Raw genomic sequence first — 6,713 nt, 5'->3', positions numbered from 1 at the left:
CGATTCCACCAATTTCTTAAAATCATCCACATTTTAATTTTGCTTCATGATTGGACTTTGCCTTCCTCCAATTTTTAAATTGTTTTTCCACCTGAGTGGCTCTGTCGGTTAAGTGTCCGACTTCAGCTTAGGTCATGATCTCACGGTTCATGAGTTCAAGCCCCCCATTGGGCTTTCTGCTGTCAGCAGAGAGCCTGTTTGAGATTCTCTGTCTCCCTCTCTATGCTCTTCTCCCATGTGTGCACTTGCACGTGTGTATGTGTGTGTGCGCGTGCATGCACTCTCAAAAACATTTAAAAAACATTTTTTTTAATTGTTTTTCTGGGGCACCTGGGTGGCCCAGTCGGTTGAGCGTCTGACTTCGGCTCAGGTCATGATCTTCATTCATGGGTTTGAGCTCCACATTGAGCTCTGTACTGACAGCTCCGAGCCTGGAGCCTGCTTTGGATTCTGTGTCTCCCTCTCTCTCTGCCCCTCCCCTACCCCCCTTCTCAAAAATAAATAAATATTAAGAAAATTTTTTCTAATTGTTTTTCCTTTATCTTTTTCCCTTGTCACATTTAAGATCTACAAAGGAATATGTCACCATGATATGATGAGGAACCGTGAATCTGTTATTTGGCCCAAAAACTAGTGTTATCAACAACCTGCATCTATGTATTACTGTTCCCCTATTCCATTTGTGCTTCACACAAAAGGAAATCACTATTCTGAATTTTATATGTATTATCTTGGTTTGGGTTATGTTTACAATGTTTATCTCTAAAATTTCTGGTTGGCTTTTGCACATGTTTGCACACACACACTCGCTCTCTGTCTCTTATCTAGTTTTCTCTTCTCTCGTATTCTCTATTACTTGGAATCTACTTCATTCCTGAGTCCACCAGTCTTCTAATATAATTTAGACAGTTTTTCCTTGGATGATTACTTTCTCTACGGCTATTTGTTTTTGCTGGAGTTGGTGAATGTTCTTAGCCTGTATTTGTTGCTTTTCCGTATAAAGTTTTTCTAAGCCCTCAGCCGTACTATCTTTTTGATTTGGTCTGTGAACTCATCTTTTTTCCTAGAGGTTGTTCTATAGCTTTCTGCTGTCCTGCTAAAATCCCAACATTGCTTTCGAGATCTTCAGCAAAGTGATGATTGTGGGATTTTTCTTCATTGCTCTCCTAGGTGAGAGAGTTTCATGGATGCCATGTTTTCCATTCCCTTATTTGCTATAATTCTTCCTTAGAGAGCTTTCTAAGAAAGTATATACAAAGGGCCAGATAGTACGGTCTCTGTCACATCATCTTTTTAAAATTTAACAGCCCTTTAAAAATATAAAAACCATTCTTAGCTCAATTGCTGACCCTTGATCTAATGTGCAGTGGTGTTAAGTCCAATGCGAATCTGATTCATTTTCATTGTAGATGGTGGGTTTTTTCCAAAAAACTCTGGAAACTTAGCAGTGACCTTTGTGTTAAGAAATCGTATGAGGACTTCTCTGGGTCTTTTTTGTTTTAGCCCATCATTATGCTGAACAGTAGACTCTTGATTTAAAGATTTGTGCTTTTCCTTTCATTCTTTTTCTTATTACTTCTTAGGTAATTTCTTTAATGCCACCTCTTTCACTAAATCTCTCTCTTATTCAGATATAAGAGCTTCAGATTGATCCTCTGTGTCATCGATTTTTTTCTTATATTTTCTTTCCTTATCCTGATTGTCAGTCTTGGTTTCCTTCCTATAACATACTTTCTTCAAATATCTGAGGATTCTTGGTTGTGTCTTACTAGAATAGGAGGCAGAATTGTTGCCAGGAGCTCTTTTTGTAGCCAGAATTGTCATCTGGTAGGGTTTGCTTTAAGGTAGTGCTCTTTATCCTCAGATCTCTGAATTCCAGAAGGCTTTGTTCAGAGGTGTTGATATTCACAGATCCCATGGATAGCTGCAGAGAAGAATCTTCCTTTTATTTGTATGTTTTTCCTAGCAATTTGTTGCCTAATTATAGGTCATTCTCATTGCAGCAGAGGATTATTCCCCCTGCTTATTGTGCAGACAGACCTGAAGTTAGTTTTTCTGTTTTCAGACCTCCTTCTCACTCTTGCCGTCTGTCATACCTGCTGCCTCAGAGTCTGAAGCATTTCAGAGTTCAGACAGTTGGCTCCTCCTGCACAGCAGCACCACCAGGCATGGTCCAGGTGGCAGCAACCCTCTGCTGTGCCCTGGGCCACCAGACTTATTCCATATGTTCTACTCAGTCTAGAGATTTGTTGAAAAATACCTCACAGATTCCTTTCCGCCCAGTTCTATTTATATTAGAAATCATTTTTTATTCATTTAATGGCATTTTAGTGTCATCTCAAAGGAAAAACATTTATAGTTGGTTTACTGTCTTGAACCAGAAATCCGTTTGCCTCTACTCTAGTGTGAAGCACCGTTAACTCTTGCATGTGTTACCGCAGTAACTTCTTCACTGGTCCCCCTCCATCCGTACTGCACTCCTCCAATTCATTTTCCATGCGGCAACCGGAATGAATTTTAGGGAACTCAAATCTGATCGTCAAATTATATCATGTGTCTTTGAGAACACATCTAATATAGAGACCTCAAGAGATTGTGTCCTAGAGGAAATTCTGTCACTGCAGTGATGGTCTGATATGCATGTGGTTGTCATGTCACACAGGCAGGCCCACACTACTCACCAGAGCCAGCCCCTGAGCGGGGCCTCTTCTCTCCCCAAGGCCTCTGTCCTGGTTTAGGACTCTGAATCACAGATCTAAAAATAAGGCACAAGGCTGTGAGCTAGCAGGGCAGCTGCACACCTCTGTTCTGTGACTAGCTGGTGTTCAGCAGCACGTCCCCATGTCCAACTCTGCTACTGCTCCAGACAGCCTGGAGATCCGGCTCAGCTCCCCCAGGGACTAGGCCTCGAGCTGCCCATAACCTGGCACTGGGCTTATCTTGAAGTTGTAAGTGATCAGAACCTCGTGCCTATTGTCTGCAAGTGTCTAAAGGGATTCTTGGGGCACGCGGGTGGCTTAGTCGGTTAAAGCATCTGACTTCGGCTTAGGTCGTGATCTCAAGGTTTGTGAGTTCGAGTCCTGCATCAGGCCCTGTGCTGAGAGCTCAGAGCCTGGAGCCTGCTTCAGATTCTGTGTCTCTGTCTCTTTGCCCCTCCCCTGTTCATGCTCTGTCTCTTGAAATAATTAAACACTTAAAAATATATATATATATATATAATTATTTAAAGGGATGCTTGACAAAATGCCAGGCTAGCCCATACTTTAACATCTCCCTGGATGTGTCCCTGTGTCAGATGCCTGTTTGGTTTCCAGAGTCAGTGGGTTTGCTCTGCAGTTTTCATCAATCCAGATGATGACTTATGCTCAAAACATACCTAGTCTGGGCTGACTTAATTTTTCTCTTCCAGCTGCTACTTGATTTAAATCTGGAAATCCTGTAGACTTCAGACTTCCCCAGAACTGAGATGGTCCACTGTCTATCCCTAGCAATCAAAAGATGGCTGCTTTTTCTTTTCCAGGGAATGGAAAGGAGCTGTCAGAAATGTTCATTTTTGCAGTATCCCAACTTGAATTTACCTTGATCTCACTTAACTTAAGGAGGTAGGGAAATATAGAACCACATATTAGTACAAGTAATGTCTGTCACAGCCAACTACCAAAAAACGACAGCCAGCTACAGATGACCTGGCAATGATGAGCCCACACTGTTGGTGGAAGGACTGGCAGCACCCCCCAACAATTGCTGGCAAGAGCCCCAGGGTGCCTTCTGGAACAGGCTGACATCTTTTCACATTTGATTCCCCACTCTTCCACCATGAATAAATTGGATGTGCACATAGTCTTTGGCCTTTCAAAAAGAAAGATTTTTTTTTTTTTAACTCAGCAAATTAGGAATAGATAGAAAGTTACTTAATCTAATAAAGGATATTTACCAAAAATGTTAGGCAATATCACACATAATGGTGAAATATTGTATTCTTATCTTAAGACTGGTATCAAATACCACTTACATTTAGCATTGTGTTGGCCATCCTGGCTAGTGCAATAAGGCATGAAAAAAAAATAAAGGTAGAAAGATTGGGAAAAAGAAAAAACTATCATTTGTAACATGACATGATGGGATATAACAAACCTGTATACAAACTACTACAATTAATAAGTGAATTATCAGGGCACCTAGCTGGCTCAGTAGGAAGAGCATGCAACTCTAAATCTCGGGTCGTGAGTTGAAGCCCCATGTTGGGTATAGCGATTACTTTAAAAAAAAAGAGAAACTTAAAAAAATTACTATTAACATATACAAAAATCATTTGTTTTTATAAACAATCACCAACTAATTATAAAATAAGTTAAAATATTACCATTTATAATAGTACCCTACCAAAACAACTAAATACCTAACAATCTGACGAAAGATGTGTAAGACCTCTACACTGAAAACTACAAAATATTTCTGAGAAAAAAATAGGATAATATCTTTAAGACCTTGAACCAGGTAGGCAAAGAAGATACCAAACAAAAAATGAAAATAAAAGATGTTGATAAACGACTTCATTAAGAGTAAAAACTACTGAAAGAGTGAAAATGGGGGCCACAGCCTGGGAGAAGATACTTAACATTATGTAATATTAGCCATCAAAGGGCTCATAATCCAGAATATATGAAGAACTACAAGTCAGTTTTATTTTTTAAAAACCAACAATTCAGGGCACCTGGGTGGCTCAGTTGTTGAACGTCTGACTTTGGCTCAGGTCATGATCTTGTGGTTCATGGGTTCGAGCCCCGCATCAGTCTCTGCGCTGGCAGCTTGGAGCTTGGAGCCTGGAGCCTGCTTCAGATTCTGTGTCTTCCTCTCTCTGCCCCTCCCCCACTCACACTCTGTCTCTGTCTCTCTCAAAACTAAACATTAAAAAAAATTTTTTTTTAAACCCAACAGTTCAATTTTTAACATTTTGACCAGACAGTAAGAATATTCAGATCTAGTGAACATGTGAAAACATTCTTGACATTTTGTCATCAAAGAAATGCAAATTAAAACTGTAGTGAGATACCATTCTACTCCCACAAAACTGACAAACTTTTTGAAGACCATAATGTCAAGTGTTGGTGAGGAAGTGGAGGAGGTGGGATGGACACACTTTAATGGTGGGAGTGTAAATTGGTACAACCACAAAACTAATGTATAGTGTCTACTAAAGCCATATGTATATATTATATGTAGTTATGATCCATCAGTTTCATTGTTGGGTATTTTCCCAATAGCAGTGATTGGCTTATGTCCACCAACAGACAGGAATGTTCATAGTAATCCTAATAGCCAAAACCTGGAAATAATTCCAATATTTAGCAACAATAGAACGAATAGTGGTATGTTCATCAGTGGAATACAGTGTAAAAAAATTAAAACTTGTTCTACACAACATAAATGAATCTCCCAGGCACTCATCATGATGAATGACAGAAGCCAGACATAAAGAATACTGCTATACTATACTATTTCACCTATACTATACTATAGGATTTCATCTACCTGAAACTCAAAACAGGCAAAACTTACCTATAGTGATAGAGATGAAGTACTAGTTATCTTTGGGGGAGGCAGGGCCTGCTAAAGTATTCTATCTTGGGGTGGTTTGTATATATAAGTGAAAATTTAAACTGTGCACTTAAGATATGTGTACTTTATGTAAATTGAATGTCAGTATGAGAGGTACGTGGAGGGGGACCTTGGATTTTTTCCATTGCTCTGCCCCTTTGATACCACACACAGGCCCCTGAGAGCCTTGCTAACTCCCTTTGCCTCTACCTCTCCTCCCCACCGCCCTCACCAGTGCTATAGAAACAAATTTTTGCATCACATTCTTCCAGTAACTTCCTGTTTCTCTTCAGAAAGAGCCATCCTGCCCATCCTGTCTTGTGTGATCTAGTCCCTGGGGAACTCCCTTAGCCTTCCCTTGGTTCCAAAAATGAGCCAGATTCCTTGTCTAGGGCCTTTGTACAGGCAGTTCCTTTCACCTGGAGGGCTTCTCCCAGCTATAGTTGACTCTTGGACATTGTGGAGGTTTGGGGTGCTGACCACCCCCCTAGTAAAAAACCACGTATAACTTTTGACTTTCCAAAACTTACAGCCTCGTGTTAGCCAAAAGCCCACTAGTAACATAAACAGTTGATTAAGACATATTTTGTATGTCATATGCATTATATGCTGTATTCTTACAATAAAGCTAGAGCAAAGGTTACTGAGAAAATAACCAGAGAAAATCCAGCACTCTTGTTAAAAAAAACTCACCCATACTGTAAGTGCACCCATACAGTTCAAGCCTGTGCTGTTTAAGGATCAACTGTAATTGCTTCTCATTCTTCAAATGCCAGTTTAAGCATAACATTTTCAGAGATGCCTTCCAGGACCTTCCAGAATGTGTTGAGCTCTTCTTGAAGTAGTATTTTAGCATTTTTTTCTTCACTGCAACATATTCTAATTGTGCTTACATGCTTGTGTTAGGTTTATGTTTGTGGATTTGTGTTCAGCTCTGTTTTTCCCACCAAATGGGTGTTAAGGATCACTTTTATCTCATTCATCACTCTATCCCCAATACCCAGCACAGTGCCTGGCCCATAGTAGGTGCTCAGTATGTGTTGAATAAATGAGGAACCTACTTAGTGAATGCCTGCTGTTTGCTGTATACCATATCCAGTGCTGAAGATACAGCT

This window comes from Panthera onca, chromosome E2 (genome assembly GCF_046562875.1).
Source record: "Panthera onca isolate mPanOnc1 chromosome E2, mPanOnc1 haplotype 2, whole genome shotgun sequence".
Taxonomy (NCBI): Eukaryota; Metazoa; Chordata; class Mammalia; order Carnivora; family Felidae; genus Panthera; species Panthera onca.
Note: the sequence above shows the minus strand (reverse complement) of the source record.